Source organism: Gorilla gorilla, chromosome 9, assembly GCF_029281585.2.
Source record: "Gorilla gorilla gorilla isolate KB3781 chromosome 9, NHGRI_mGorGor1-v2.1_pri, whole genome shotgun sequence".
NCBI lineage: Eukaryota > Metazoa > Chordata > Mammalia > Primates > Hominidae > Gorilla > Gorilla gorilla.
In genome coordinates, this window is record NC_073233.2 from 96,928,033 (window position 1) to 96,944,826 (window position 16,794).

The 16,794-nt window shown below is 37.4% G+C and overlaps 1 protein-coding gene and 1 long non-coding RNA gene across 5 annotated transcripts in view; one reads left to right on the plus strand and one right to left on the minus strand.

Moving 5' to 3' along the window:
- The window catches only part of GRM5 (glutamate metabotropic receptor 5), a 554,343-nt gene extending 545,926 nt beyond the window's left edge, over positions 1 to 8,417 (minus strand). For 2 of the 4 annotated variants that reach the window (XM_055356616.2, XM_055356614.2), the window contains exon 1: positions 8,198 to 8,417. The gene's annotated coding sequence lies outside the window, so the exon portion shown is untranslated. Of the gene's footprint in view, positions 1 to 5,922; positions 6,102 to 8,197 lie in introns of those variants that run through there. The other 2 variants (XM_055356618.2, XM_055356615.2) reach the window with 2 other exon arrangements.
- Positions 8,418 to 8,426: 9 nt separating this feature from the next.
- Positions 8,427 to 16,794, plus strand: part of LOC129525591 (uncharacterized) — a 41,255-nt gene continuing 32,887 nt past the window's right edge. Inside the window, exons 1-4 of the long non-coding RNA XR_008669989.1 lie at positions 8,427 to 8,529; positions 9,107 to 9,242; positions 11,437 to 11,640; positions 12,377 to 12,547. This is a non-coding gene — a long non-coding RNA (uncharacterized lncRNA). The remainder of the gene's footprint in view (positions 8,530 to 9,106; positions 9,243 to 11,436; positions 11,641 to 12,376; positions 12,548 to 16,794) is intronic.

A 16,794-nucleotide genomic window follows, 5' to 3' on the forward strand; every position in this document is an offset into this window, starting at 1 on the left:
ACTAAATCATTGTAAATCATTTAAACAAGTGGTTTAGCAGTCTATGAAGACCTGGAACAGCCTTCTGCAGCAAAGCAATCAACATGATGCAGTCCACTGTTAACTAGTCTCAGTTTAATTATAAAGCAGGGATTTTAGACTTTTACCCATCCTGTAGCCTTCAGCTGATTTCTTGTTATTAAGGGTATACCTCTGAAGACTGTAAAGCATTATTTATATATTACATTACACACCATTAAATGCTTGAGACTGTGATTTTACATTTCCATAACATGATCTCCACTTACTTATTAATACATAATATTTATAAAGTGCCTTCTTTCTGTTAAATAATGTATAATAATTATTTAATGTAAGACTCACAATAACCCTGTAAGGTAGGTATAATTACTACCTATGTTACTACCTCTAGAAATCGAAGTTTAGAGGTCAAGAATCTTCTCCAAAGTATCAAACCTACAATAAATGGCAGAACCAGGACATGAATCCAACTATATTTGGCTCCAAAGCCCAAACTTAATAAACAAATAATGAGGTCTCCCCACAAAAAAACAAGTGAATTGGTTATTCAAACCTCATGCATTGATTGCAAAGCATTTTGGAGATTCTGCTTTCCATTAAATTCTTATGTAACGTACATAAATTCATCAGAGAGCATACAAACAAATCAAGTAAATATAGGAAACTCTGTTTCCTAGCATCATTTAGATAAGGGTTTCTCAACCTGAGCACTATTGTCATTTTGGAGTGGATAATCTTTTGTTGTGGGCGGATGTTGTCTGTGCACTGTTGGTTATTTAGCAGCACCCCTGGCTTCTGTTCACTAGACGACAATGCCATCCCCTCCCAGCTCTGATAAACAAATATGTCCTCAGATATTAGCAAATGTCGCCTGTATGTCAAAGTCACTTCCAGTTGAAAAACACTAATTTACGTGAAAGTTAATCCTGGCAAGGTCGACATAATCATGAAAGAAGAGCATACCTAAGAGCCAATCATCTGGACCCATCAGTCTTAGAAATTCTCTACCTGAAACTTCCAAATAATGCTAAGGAGAGACGGTTGAAGTAGGCTTGCCTCACTCAATGTTTATGTAGTTATTTGTCTGTATTATCTTGTTGAAAAGGTAGAAATTTCAATTTGAGAAAGACAAATTTAAGCTTTAAGAGTCAAGGTTGATATTACCTTACATTAAATATGCATAGTTCTAAGTATCACCAATTACAAGAAATGAATGTGAGGAGAGTATCCTACGATATACTTCCCAAATTCAAAGGCTGCTCTTGATAGGAAATGCAAAGTTTATTATAATTTTAACAAGACTACAACAATAACGATAACTTTATAAATTAATTTACACGTTGATTTTTCATTTTATTTATTTTTAAACAAATGATATAATAGTGTATTATTTACTTCTATGTCTTTGAATAATTCTACATTACTATGCATTTAGACAAATTGTTTTTCAAAAAATATTTTTGATTATTCTTCTGTAAAATATAATGAATGTAAGAAGGTTGCATTATTAAAGTGCTCACTATTATCACCGTGATTACAAGTTTTCATTTTCCTCAGAACATTTATACTCAAAATTTTAAAACCCATGGCCTGAACCAGCATTATTGTGAACAACTAATCATTAGAGAATTTTTCTTGAATCTGATATATTTGCAAGACCAATAGAATCATATATACAGAAAACATATATTTTGCATCTAAGTCTTTCTTTTACACTTCTTCTACAGTCTGACTAAAAAAGGAGATATTTGAGATAGCAATTATGTATTACTTTGATTTCTGATTATCTTCAAGCATTTGCATGTTTATTTTAAAATATTCTTGAATATATGAGAAAAGTAGATATTTGCACATTCCCTTGCAGAGGAAGGGCTGCTGACTCAAAATTAGTAGAATTCAAAAAAATTGATATATGTGTGTAAGCTGTAGGTCAGTATCATAAAAGTTTGGAAATCAGATGATCCTAGATTTAAATACCTGCTCTGTCACCTTTGTTTGTACTGTGGGACATTGGACAAGGTATTTAATCTATGTTAGTATTATGTTTTATCATTAAAGTCATAAAATAAAAATAAGACACAATCCATAGGGCAGTTGAACATTAAATGTAATAACATAGGAAACGCAGAAAACTCGACATCCAAAGGCCTGGGTAGGATTGATAGTTTGCGCTCTGTTCACTATGGGTCAGATACTTTATTTTTTAAATTTATTTTTCTTTTTATGTCTTCTAAAAAAAAGGGATACATGTGCAGAATGTGCAGGTTTGTTACATATGTCTATGTGTGCCATGGTGGTTTTCCTTCTGCACCTATTGTTTTTTTCTAATTTGTGCAATTTATTCATCATATTCACTCCATGCCATGTACTGCTATAACCCATCCCCCAATTTGAAAATAGTGAAACTGAGGTACATAAATTTAAGTAACTTGCCTAAGGTCACACAAGTAGTAAGCCACAAAGTTGAGATTCAAACCCAGGCAATTTGAAGCCAGAGCCTGTACTTCCAATCATACTACAACTCACTGGAAACCATAATAAAATAATCCCATAATGTTTATTGTTTAGCCACACCACAGAGTAAAGCAGCTCAATACAAAGGAAACAGGGTAAATTTTAGTGCCAAACAAATCAAATCTCTCTCTTTTGCATATGTATGTATATATATTTCCATTATTTTTGTCTTTTACATATATGGTAAATGGTATACACACACACACACACACACACATATATGAATGAAATATATGTTTCCTTATTTTCAAAATGGGGGATGGGTTATGGCAGTACATGTTATTGAATAAGTATAATGAATTAATTGCACAAATAAAAATAAAGTGACCCACAGTGAACACTGCATAAACTATGCACTGTTCTTTGACAGTAGAATAAAAAACATAGTTTTTATAACTGAAAAGGAAAAACAAATAATGCCTTGTATTGTTGATATGATAATTAAATAAAATAACATACCTACTGTTTAGCATGATGCCTGATGTGCTTAATAAATAGTAGTTACTGGAGCAGGGATGAGTCTGCACCAAGACTTTTGCCTGATGGCCCTTCTGACAAAAGTTATATATAGTTAAAAGATGATTCAGAAAGGTAAAATATAGATTTTCATCTCCTATGAATTTAAAGGAAATGAAAGCAAACCTATGCCTTAATGTTTTTTAGAAACACATTTTAAACAACTAAGATAAAGGAATACCAAGATACTATCTCATTTACAAATAATTGAAAATTCAAAACTAAAAATTGAAGTTTCTTTTCTTGGGTTATATAAATACATCATGCACTAAAAATATTTCTTTTGATGCTCCTGTCTTCTTATGTTCTCCTAAGCTTCACTCACTGACTAAAATGACTAGAATTAATATTTCTCTGAATATGAATATAACACATAACACATATTTCTAAAGTGCAGAATCTTCCTGCTTTGTAATAATACATCTTCAATATATCCAACCTCTAAGCCAGCCAAATCAGCTTTATCATATAACATATATATATCAACATATATAAAAAGTAGTACCTAATATTTTATAAAGTTGGTTTATACATGATCTATCTATCTATATCGAGATACACATAAAAGTACCTCACATGTATGTATACATAATACAATAAGAATGTGTAAGATAAAACATTTGTATATAGTTCTGTCTTCATCCCATGAGGATAGAAAACCTGGGATAAAATTGGTATACAAATAAACACAATATTTTTAATGATCAACCTCATCTCACATTTTCTACTTGTAGTACCACCTACATTTTATTGACACAATTTAGTTTCTCTAACCAAAATGATCATTCTGTAAAAGACAATATAGTAAGACTCCTATAAAATATTAAATGAGTTTTAGAAAGAAATAAGAAAAGTAGAATTATTAAAATGCTTTAGTCACAAAAGTGAGCACCTTTGATGAGGTAAGTCATTTTAACGTGAAACACAACAATGTTAATAATCAGAGCCAAAATTAAAAATGGTATGTAGTTAATCAAGTATTCCCAAAGTCTGGATAGTTTTTGCTGGTTGGATATAATAGATATGAGTGAATTTTTCAATTTCCCCCTGGGTGTTTGTCATCATGTCCATAAGGTATACTATAAAGTGATAGTAAAGGCCTGTGTCTACCTATGGAAGTAAAGTGAAAAACTTGGATTATTCAGATACCAACTCCCTCTCCCAAATAATCTCGACACATCCTTTCATAAGTGAACATTGAAGAGTTTGGGCTTTTTGTGAGTGTGTAGCCCGCAGCCAAAACATTCCCATGTGATAGCACAAACCTCTAGGGGGTGCAATTAAAATATCTAGATTGTATATTTTGTCATGTGGAGTGTAAATGACTAGGGAAAGCTTTTTCTCTTAAGAGAAGCTGTTATTTAGGAAGTGCTATGTACATTTTTCTCCTAAGAAACTTGAAAGATCTGTCCAGAGTGCTGACAAGATTTCACGGGGAGAAGGCTGGAAATTTGATGGGATGCACACTACTAACCCAATGAGTTCAGGACGCAGTATTTTCAAGTCCTAAACCAATGGCATGTTTAAATGGAAATAAACATGCATAAAGGACAGAAATAGCCACAATTGATTCTTACATGTGTAATTACATTGAGGTAACTGAGAAATTAAAGGAGGAAACTCCCCGCACTCCATAAAGAAAACAGCATAAAGCACACCTAACAAGAGGCAGCATACCTGAACACTCCACAGCTGACAGTAGAATGTCATGCAACTAAGACTTCCACAGAAAACCCCTGCTTATGTCCCACTGGAGGAAGGGCTGCACGTAGTCCTGGTCAATGCACCTTTGGCTGCTTCAAACGGCCAGTGCCCAGGATTAGACACAAATTAGCTCTAGCTTTGTCCTGAGAAACTCTGAACAATAAAATCCCATGTAGCGAATGGAGAAGAAGGTGAAAAGGAGAAGCTGCCTTCTCACTGGTCTTTATCAATTTCTTATTGAAAAAGTAAAGTATTGGAGACCCTATCTCCCTGGTTACTCGATGTTAACAGTCCAGCTAAGGAAGCATCAAGATTGTGTCTAAATAAGCACAAGCGCTTGTTATCCTCTCCTAAATTTCCCTTCCACACAGCAACTCCTCTGAAAGGAAATGAGGGCAGCTGTAAATTTGAGTACCAAGTGAAAGAGCCCTCCAGGTGGACCTGTCACTTCCCTGGAGAGGTCCTAATGCACGTTGGGCTCGGGCCACCGGCTAGCCTCCGCACTCATGGGCCTGCCCTGGGTTTTCTTCCCTAAGTCGCTGTAGCCTGGGCTTCCTCCTTGGCATGCCGCTCATGCTCCCGCCGTGGGATAACTAGCAGGCTTTGTGTTCGAGGGGAAAGAAAAATCCATGGAAGAGGAAAGAGCGGGAGGGCTCAGGCTGGTGTTCAAAGAGAGGCAATATAGCCTGAGTGAAAGAGATGTGCTTTCAGCACCACCCGCTGTCCCCCCTCTTCCTGCAGCAGGCGCCACGAAGCTGCCCCTAACAGATCTATTGAAAAGCAATTCTCCGTCCTCTTTTCCTCTCCACCTTTGCTTCTCACAATTCCGAGCCCTCGGGTGGTTTGTGGGAGCACACTCTGCATTCGAAACCACGCGCACCTGGCCTTAGAGAGCGGGAACTCGGATGCGAAGGCATGCAGAATCTCCTTTTCAAACCTTGCAGCTCTTCCCTCCTTCACCCCATTGCTCGCGCCTTTTTCCCCAACAGGTTTAATTAAGGCTGTTCGCAAATGGAACAGACTTGAATCTTGTCGGCTTTGGCCACCCCTGCTCCACCCGCGTCCCCCTCCCCCAAACCACACTATGAGCTACTCAGCAAGCCTATAGATCCTAAATCCTTCTCTGGCCAGGGGACACTTGGGCACACAGACACTTAGCAAGCTTACCCCCCTGTTGGCTGCGCAGCGAGCAGTGAGACTCGGTCTAGCTAGCCCCCCGAAAAGTTGGGCCACGGGGATCAGCAGGGCAGAGCCGGCCTCTCCAGTCCCCGGCTTCCCCCCCAAGATGATCTCAAGCTCATTCCCTCCGCTCAGCGTGCGCAGAACAGCCGAGCTGAGGGCGGCGTGTGCAGCAATCTCCCCACTACTGAGAAAGGGGGGATGGGGGGAAGGGGAGAGAGCGGAGGAGGGAGGGGTGGTAGTTTGTATTTATAGAGAACAGAGTTCTTTGCGCAACTTTTTGGTGCCACCAAGTGGCACAGTGAGTTCCTTTAGGAACATAGACTGCTGGGTGAATCTGGATGGGTAGACCAGCTCTGCAAACAGATGCTCACATGGCAAGGGAGGTGGAGGCACTCCCAGGACTTACTTTTCACATGTTTACCATCATATCTCAGCACCTGGGATACAAATCCCTAAATTCTAAGAATAAACCTGTATTGAGTGAGAAAGGGCACCTGTGCCTTCCTCAGACAGGTGGAAGGAGTGTCAAGGACATGGTAGGTCCCAGTTGTCTCCTAGGAGTGTAGACATCCTTGTCTCAGGGGGAATATCCATTATCTTCTTCTTCCTTACCCCTCTGCCCAGATTACATTGCATTTATGTTTCACTCTAAAACCTTCTTCTTGCTGCCCTGACTACCTAATCTTTAAACTGGATTGGCACTTATTTTCCTTGCCACCAAACCTTCTTCCTCAATACTAACCTTAAAAATAGCATATGACTTGTTCACAACGTGCAGGTTTGTACCCTAGAACTTAAAGTATAATAAAAATAAATAAACAATAAAACACTAAAAAAATAGCATATGACTTTAGGCTCTCTGGATCTGAACATTTCTAAACAGCTCTCAGAACTCCAAGTTCACTGAGCTACAGGCTGGAGGTTGGATTTTCCTCACTCATTTCCACAGACCTCTCAGCATGCATTATCCCAACAGCACAGTCAGGATCTTGCCAACTGCCTTTAGTACTTTGAGGAAGAATCCCCTGAAGCTTCCTTTATCCATATTTTATGAGTGTTCTTACTTCTTAGTATGCAGATCTTCAAACACATACATAGACACTACTGCATGGGACCTTCATGTCCCCAAATGCAGAAGATCCTCTACATTGTTCAATAGAGAAACTGAGTACATGAAGGTTAAGGGGCTTGTTCAAGGTCATGTTTCTCTAGAGATCTGCCCAGGAACTACCTAGGGTAGAACTGAATGAACGCAGTGATGCCAAACCCGATCACCCTGTTCTTGTTCCTTCTACTACCCCACTCAGCTTATTCAGGCATATTCAGCTCCCTTCTCTTCCCTGTATTCGTTTTTCATATTCTCTGTGTGTGTGTGTGTGTGTGTGTGAGAGAGAGAGAGAGAGAGAGAGAGAGAGAGAGAGAGAGAGAGATATTATTTTTGCCAAAGTTCCATAAAGGAACCAAGAGTAAACATGTCTTCCAAGCTCCACTGGGAGTATATGAACTTGAGTTTATAGGTCCAGAGTTGCAGGTGTACCATCTTTACATGACCCACAGTTCCAAAAAACCTCTCCCTCCTAGTACTGTAGTCCTTTTAGAAATGGAAAACTGACATTTACACCCAATCGGGTCCCTTCTTCGCTGCCTCTTTTTGGGGTGAAGCACCAGCAACTGCTATTAGCTCCCCCAAACACCTAATGGGCTCAAAGATAGAAGAGCCCATCTCCCTTCCTAAATCCTTGCTTTTCGTGCACATGTATTGGCATCACACACACACACACACACACACACACACACACACAGAGGGAGAGAGAGAGAGACAGACACACACAGAGAGAGATCCAAACGTATCCTTTGGCTCGGATCTTTATCTTTTCCTCCTCTGATTTTTTTTTTAGTTCGTTTTCTATGGAAACAAGCCCACTTAAATCCCTCACTTATGCAAATAAAAGCAAAATGATCTTCATAAACCTCCCATTGGAGCGATACCGCGGTAGCCCAGGCTCCTGACTTAAATTTATGTCTGATTCACACAGCACACGTCCTTGCAGGGTGACTTTTCTAAACTTGCAGGACCTCGTAGCGTTCCTGGCTCTACCAGCCCTCCACCTGCCCACCACTTGCCCTCTTGGGTCTTTTTAGCCCCAGCTCCCGCCCCTTGCTTGATTGCTCTCCATCCCTGCACTGGGGGAGGGGCTCCAGCGGTATCCTATAACCGTGGTAACTACAGCCAAGAGAAAGAAAAAGGCGCTGTGCTTACCAGGTGCGCGCCCTGAGCCTTGCGCCCCCAGGCAGCCGCTCCTCGAGGGCTTCCTGCGCTCTCGTAGCGGCCTTGGCTGCAGCTGGAGCGCTAGTGTCGGCGATGGAGGCAGCGGTGACAGCAGGCAGAACGGCTGCGGGGCCCGCGGCGGTGGCGCTCGCTCTCTCGCGCCAGCGCCGGGAGCACGTGCCGCGCTCGGGCAGACGCAGCTGGAAGCGCAGCGCAGGGCTGGCTTATACTCCCGCAGCGCGCGGCGGGGGTTGGCAGAACGGCCAGGGCATAGACTCAGTGGGTGAATAAGGGTCTTAAAGCCTCGTCGTTTCGGGGTTCAGGTGAGGGTAGCCTTGGTCTCTCTCTCCTGCTCCTCACGTTCCCTCTGGGAGCCATGGGAGGAGGAAAGCTGTGCGGAGGAGGCGTGGGTGGTGTGTCACTCAGAGAGAAGCTGGGGGAGCAGGTAGATAATAAGGTTCTTTTTGACGATGGCACTGAAACCCCTGACAATGATTGGGAGAAGGGGCGTCACTGCTGGAGGGTACAGAAAGCTAGGAAGTCAGGGAAGCCCGAGATGATTCAGAGGTGTGACTGGTTAGAAAGAACGGCCTCTAATGATGTCACTTATTAATAATACCATTTTGCATTTTCTGCACTTCTTACAAACGATTCTTCCTACATCCGTTAAAATTTATTCTTCGTTGGCAGTTGAATTACTTTCTCAAATGACTTTGCTTCCCTTCCTTTACCACCCCCATAACTGCCCAGGATTGTCAGCTATGCTGAGGTTATCTTTAAATACAAAAGCAGACTTCATTTCTGCCTCTGAAAAGGAGATTGGTATAAATTACTTGCATAGCTTAAAGAAAAGAAAGACATTGCAGTAATATGATTATTATTCCCATTGTATTTCCCTAGCTGAATTTTGGGAACCAGGTGCTTGCACCAGCTGGGTCAAATATTAAAAGATGGGTGCACTAAAGTCAAGGGGATTGATGCTGATGCATTCATTACTAATGCTCATTAGATTTTCCACCAGACCCTTGTCAATAAGGTAAGTTATTGTTTGATAGCTTCAGGATTTAACAACAAGAAAAAGAGATGTATCTACCACACCTTGTTGAGTTTTACAATGGCATCTTTCTTCTCGCATTTTCACATCTACTGATGGGATCATCGTTACTTTTTGTATTTCTTTGACTGCAATTCACAAAACAAGTTTTAGTACTTTGGAGAGAGGCCAGGAAAGCTGTGGGTGAGCTTCCTTAATTGAAAAAGAAAGAAAGGAAGATGGCATAGATGAGAAAATAGAAAGATGGCATAGGTGAGAAAATACAAAAAATAGTGAGTTCGCAAGAAAATGGAGGGTGACATGACTAGATGACTCTGGTGATGTGATTAAGTCTGATGAATACAGTGATTTGTTTATCCAATTTTCTGAGGCGTTAACAATAAAGATAAGGTCAAATTTGGGTTTTTGTATGAGACATTTAGCTTTGAGTGAGCATAGGGCACTCCAAGCTCCCAGTTTTTCTCCATCAGTTGGAGCTGGATCAAAATACATTAGTGAATGGGAAAGGAGGAGATATCATGTTGGCCACTCAGTGACTTAAACTTTTCAATTTCCTACACAAATTTCCTTCTCTCCTGTCTTCCAGTGTTATGATGAGAGTGGGATGACATAAGACATGTCAAAGCATGTCAAAGAAAATGACAAAGCACTCCACAAATGTAATACCTACTTACCAATAAATATCGACTTCCTATGCTCTAAAGGCTAAAATGTGAACGACATTCTCCATGTTGAACAATAGTAAAATTTTCAGATGAGAAGGAAAACGTGATTATATAATCTTAAAATTGCTCAGTGACATTTTAAAATATAGCTTCATCTCATAATTGTAAAGTGCTGAATTAGGCAAAATTAAAATTAAAAGGAATATAGAAACAATGTTTTACATTCCAATAGTAAGTTCTGATTATAAATTGCTCAAGGGTATAAATTTTGCCTTAGGATGAGCTATTAATGAACAAAATATTTTAATTCTTATGTAGAACAGTAGAAAAAAAGAATGGAAAACACAGTCATTCTCAGAATTGATCAAGCTTAAAACTCGAAATCTCCATTTATTTCTGTCCTTTCTTATATGTGAGAATTTGTCATGAAATCCTGTTAGCTCTGCCTTTAAAATATATCCTAGAATCTTACCACTTCTAACCACCTTCAAAGAGAACCTGTTGAATCCATCAACTATCATCTTTTACCTGCCTTACGGGAATAAATTCCAAACTAGTACAGGCTACATTCAGCACAGCATCCAGAGTGATCTTTTAAAGAATTTATCTTAAATTGAATCTCTCCAGTAACAACTGATTTCACTGAGTAAAAGCCTAAGTCCTCTCAATAAATATTTAGAATATTTAAATGAATATTTATGAAAATAGAGGTATACCTGTTATATGCTGCCCTTCATTGTACAAGTTGGCAACACTGATGGTAAATCATGTGAATGTTTGCAGGAGGTCTGAAAGACTACTGAGTGACAGCACCTTTTCCGAATATGGGCACACTTACCCACTTCTTAAATTGTGTTTTTGCATTTGTGATTCTCAGACTTAGCTGGCTCATGTTCTAGACTTCAAGGAGGTTATACAAATTCTAAACGTTTTGCAAGTATGTGGTTATCTGAGCTCATTAAATAAAAGGTTGTAAGTGGCTTAAAAATTTTTGAATGTTTTTATCAATTTAATGAACACTCATTAAACATTTATTATTGCTATTGTTTTTTGCCAGTTACTGTACAAAACACTATAATAGAATGATACACAAAATATTAACATATACTTACTTGGCCTTAGAAAACTTAAAGTTATTACATACATGTGTGTGAGTGCATATGTGTTTAAATTTATTCATTCATACCATTTATTAAATATTTATTAAACTATCATGTACCAGGAATGGCTAGGTGTTGTAGATAAAATGATGGATGAAATAGAATTCATCTCCTGTCCTGTGAGGCTTAAAGTAAGGAGCACGTGAATAAACTCACTGATGTGTCACAATTTATGGGAAATACAATGAAGAACAAGGTACAGTTATAAAGAATAGCAGGACATGAGGAGGGGGCCTGGTATCTTGTTTTAATTGGACATTAAAAATAATTCTAAGACAAATATTAAATCAAGACCTAAAAAAGTGTATTATTATGCAAAAAATGTGACATGTGTCTATGTTTCTGTTTGAGTTAAGAGATGTGATCAACAAGGGGTGGCTGATCAAAGAGTGGGAAGAAAATTAAGGGGGTTTACAGGCAGAGGGAACAATATGTGGAAGCTCTGAGGCAGAACAACGGTTGCTGTGCTTTAGAAACTGAAAAGACATCGGGCTAGATGAAGTAGAGCTTGACAAACCTTAACTATAGCTCAGCTTGTTCAACTCCCAAATGAAGGTAATTTTATCTAATTTTATTTACTAAATTTAATCTGCAAACTTTCTAGATGTGAATGAGTCAATTATATATGTTATTAAGAATGGAAAATGAAAGCCATGCAGAAAAAGGAAATGACAAATACTCCTATCATATTGACTAAAGTGGTTTACCAGAAAATATTTAGTTATATCATTATCTAATATAAGAAATTTAATCTGTTCATAGAAAGAATTTTATTATTGCTGCTGTTACTAAATGCTAGTACTATTATATAGACCCTTATATACATGGTCCCTAAAAACTCAATGTCTTCAACAGGGATTTTATAGCAAAAAAGGAACCTTTTTTATATTACGCACTCTTATATAAAGCTTCAATTTAAGATCTAGACAAACCATGGAAATTTAATTCAAAGAAGCTGTTATTTATGAATCTATGTTTATTCATCTCTCTATTTTTCAGGGAGGACAGACCTATAAATATAGCCCTGTGAATTAATTTTTGTTATGATACTTGGTAAAAAATACAGTAAGAAATGTATTTAGTCTTTTAGTGCTTTGGAACTACAACTCCTTTAGACAGTGTTTTCCAAGATGAAGTCCTCTGTCCAAGCAGACTCTTGACACATGTATGGCAAACACAGAGATATTCATCTTCACTCTGGGTGCACAAAATATAGTGTGTGTGTGTGTGTGTGTGTGTGTGTGTGTAACTGTCTCATCACAAGGGGCAAAGGACTTCCTTTATATCCCAGGTGAAGACACAGAGCCCTTATCCAAGGGTGAGGCAGAATGTCCACTGGATTTCAGTCCTAACTGATTGCATTTGGAAATCGAATTTTGGCTGTTTCTTGAGTAGGGGACTTGGACAAGCTGCTGAACCTTGGAACTTCCTTTCCTTATCTGGAAATGGGAAAATCAAAAAGGTAATGTAAAAAATACCTAACTTCCTTTGTTATACATAAAGTCACTCTGGAAATCAAAAGTGCTATAAAGTCTCAGCAAATCGTGGTCCTTTTTTCCCTCACACTTCCTCACAATATGGCTCTCTTTGTTCCAGTACAATGTGATGTATAGGCAAGAATTTCAATAACGGTGTTGGATTACTAGGAAGGGTCATGTATAACAAAAGAAAATCCTTTTCTAAATTCTGTTTTTATGTTGACAGGAAATTTCTTGTTTTGTTTTTTCTGTAAAATGTGAATAATAGTACCTATGTAGAGGTTGCTAAGATAAACAATAATAGATGTGAAGCAATTGTACAGTCCTTGAAATGTGGCAGGTACAGGGTATTTGGTGGTGATGATGATGATGATGGGAATGAGGATTGGTTTATTTTAATTTCCAGTTATTTACATCCCACATTAGCATGACCAAGACACTAAACATAGCCTGGGACATAAAGTCCACTTTTTAAGATACTTGGAAATTTGAAAACTACTTTCTAGTCTAGTAGAGCTCATCTCTTTGTAAATATATTTAAATTATAAGACCAGGTCTTGTAGTAATTCTTCATCAATACTTTTGGCAAAGATAGTAAAATTTTTCACTTACAATAAAAAATAGGTTAAGTAAAATGGCAGCAGTATTCTGAACTGCATGTAAATGACCAAGGGTATACAGAAGTTTTTGTCATTCCAAACAGAACTTCAGACTCATTGCTTAATAGAATTGCTGGGAATGTTTCACTATATATATAAGAGACAATTATGCTCTTAATGGCTTAGATATAGCAGTTGCAACTATTTATAATACATTTAGTCTTGAGGACTCTAAGCCACCTGAAATCTAACATTATGTTTAACACACTATAACTCTAGTGACTTTGGAAATTTATGTTGTTTTTCAGTGTTACATTTCCTAGAAGCAATTCATTGAGCTAAAGCCAGTAATTATTTTAAATTATGTAGTAAGCAATGAAAGCCAGAATTTTGAAAATTGATGAGGTGAGAGCTTATTTATGTTACTAAATATTTGCTTTTTATACCTCTTTAAGATTAAGTAAGAATGTTGAGCTTGGCTAGACACACAGATCTATCAGAAACGTTGATGGATAGACCAAGAGCCCATGTGCTTGTTGAAGCAGTAAATCATTCAGTTCTCTTTCTCAGTGTTTTTATCTGTAAAATGGGAAAAAATGCTAGTTCCGTAACTTATTAACTTATTGTGAAGACTAAATTAGTTTCACTTGCAAAGTGCAGAGCTTGGTACATGGTGAGCATTTAACACACTGTAGCACATGAGTAAAAGCATGATCTCTGAAGACAATCTGCATGGATTTGACACTTGGCTGTGTTGCTTACTAGTTGTGTATTGACTATTTAAGCTTGCTGTACCTTAGTTTATTTATTTATAAGTAGATAGAAAGATTAGTGACAACTACTTCATAAAGCCATTGTTAGTATTAACTGTTAACTCCTGCTAAGCCATCAGAACAGTGCCTTGCTAATAGTAATCATACAATGTTAGTTATTATTAGCTTATAATAATTTAGTCAGCACTTTAGATCCAGGCATCATTCAACTTAAATGAGTCCTATAATCAAATTGAACCTGATAATTCAAGTCCCAGGAACTAGGAAACACTGGGCTTTCTAAACCTTATATTGGAATGAATATCTTCAGAATATTCAGAAAGAGTAGAAGTTCTCACTAATCTCTAATTCCCCTTTTTCCCTTTTATCATGACTCTTTATTGTTTTGAAAGACATTTAATATTAATCTCCTTTTTTTCCCTCTAATGAATGCATGTTTACCCTTCAAGATTAACTCCAGTGAAACCCTGCCTGCCCAACTCCCTTGAAAGACTGGACACCATGTCTTTCAGCTACCATAAAACTTTGCTAAAAAGCCCTAGCGTATCATATTATATGGCGATTATTCATTAGGTTCCTGCCTCATCAGGTTGCCTTATATAATGCAAACTCTTCTTAGGCATTTTATTTTATGCATTCTCTGTACTGGCTATTGTGTCTAGCATGTAGTGGTTACCAAACACACTTTTAACAAATAAATTAATGTGTTCTAGCAATTAATCCAGATTTTCACAAGCTAGATTCTAAAGTAGCATAAAGTAATTCAGATACATAGACTTTTTAGTGCAAGGATTCTGAACTTTGGCTACATGTTAGAATCACGTGGGAGATCTTTTAAAACCACTGACTTACTTGCTATCAGGTGAGGCCTCAAGGAATGTTTAAAGAGTTTCACAGATGTTGCTAATGTACTGCCAAGATTCAGAACCACTCTTCAGTGTTTTTTACATCCTTTGTGTTTATTTTAAATTAATTTGGTACAAATGACATAGATATGAGTGTAGTTGCCATTTTATCAAGTAAAGCACAATTTGTCAACATGAGAATAAATGAGCTTCTATATGATTAATGCCCTGTTTACCCCTTCTGAGAATGAGAATTTTTTTTCCAATGGATACCCCCATTTCAGATTTGTAAAAATTTTAAGGCATACTTTATGTCAAAAATAGACATATCTCTCAAATATTCTTCGTATCAACTATGGGAAGTAACTGATGAGACCCAAAGAGGTGAAGTTGTTAGCACTTATCATATTTTTTTTAAGAGGCAGGTTCTTGTTCTGTTGCTTAGGCTATGCAGTGGCAATCACAGCTCACTGTAACCTCGAAATCCTGGGATTAAGAAATCCTCCTGTCTCAGCCTCTCCAGTAGCTAGGACTACATATGTGAATCCCCACACCTGGCTAATTTTATTTATTTTTTTGTAACAATGGTGTCTTGCTATGTTGCCCACGCTGTTCTTGAACGCTTGGCCTCAAGTGATTCTCCTACCACAGCCTCCCAAAATGCTGAGATTACAGATATGAGGCACCACACCCCGCCTACCATACAATTTTAAAATAGCAACTCTAATATGTACAATCATATCCTAGAACCCCAAACTTGTGCTATTTCCAGTTATCTTATGCTGCATCCTAACTCTGTAAACACTCTTCCCCATTGACTCTTAAACTGTGTAAATCTTGAATATTGACATACTTAATTCACATGTACCAGAGTAAAATATTTTTGTTATAAAATCTCAAGTAGACATTACAGCATTTCTAGAAAAATTTTTAAAAGAAAAGTCATATTAGCAATTCATGATATAAAAATATATTGGGAATTAAAATGTTCAAAATATTACAAGATAATTTATTCAATATTTTATGTGAAAACAAATAGGATGACAAATATTTATTGTCCAGTAAATTCAAAATTAAGTGAATATTTTTTGCATTTTGTTTTCAACTGTTAATATATATTTGTACTTCTGTGCATCCATGTACTTCTTAAGCAAATATTAATTGAGCAGTTGTTATATGCTACACCCTGTGCTATGTATAGAGGTTACAAAGAGCAATAACCTCAAGGTTCTGAAAGTCTAGTTGCATATACATTATACACAAAATCCTAGCTTTTGTTTTACTTGAAATTGTTTTCTAAATTATTTCCTATATTTGTAAATACAGTGGCTAATGATTATTTTCAACTACATATTTTTTGATTTTATTCATATATAAGGATATCCTCAAGCAAGTGTTAAAATTAAAAAAATGTACATTTAAGCTCATACCTATTTATGAGTTTACTCTGAACTACCTAGAATATTTAAGCAATCCATTTTCCAATTATTGCTCACACTTCTATTTTTAATAGAATTTATTGCTTTCCCCACTTCTTAGTAATATTTTGAGTGTAGAAAAGCCAAGATATTTGTAGGCTTATCTGTAGATCATAGAACTCTGGAAGGGAATGTGGCTGGAACTCTCTACTAGCCAAGTCACCCTGTGAATTGAACTGAAAGTGCTTTATTTCTAAAGAATGACAATAACTAGATTGCTATAAAAAACCTTTCTGAATGTGATTTTGAGAGAGGGTGTATATTATCTCATTTCTAGGGAAATGACTAGAGGCCTAGGTCAGTTGACTGAGGTCAGTAATGGTGGTAGCCCCCATCCATTATGGGGAGTTCTCTATTAGGGCTATTACCCCCTTGCTACCTCTAACATTAATTAGTCTGGCAGACAACCTCAAAGGAAAAATTAGAAGCAATACACCTGTCCTTTTCCCTGAATACTAATAGATGGCCTCCCTCCATCCTACATCCTCCAAAGACCAAGTTGTTAAATGTATTTTTGTTAATATAAACAAACAAAC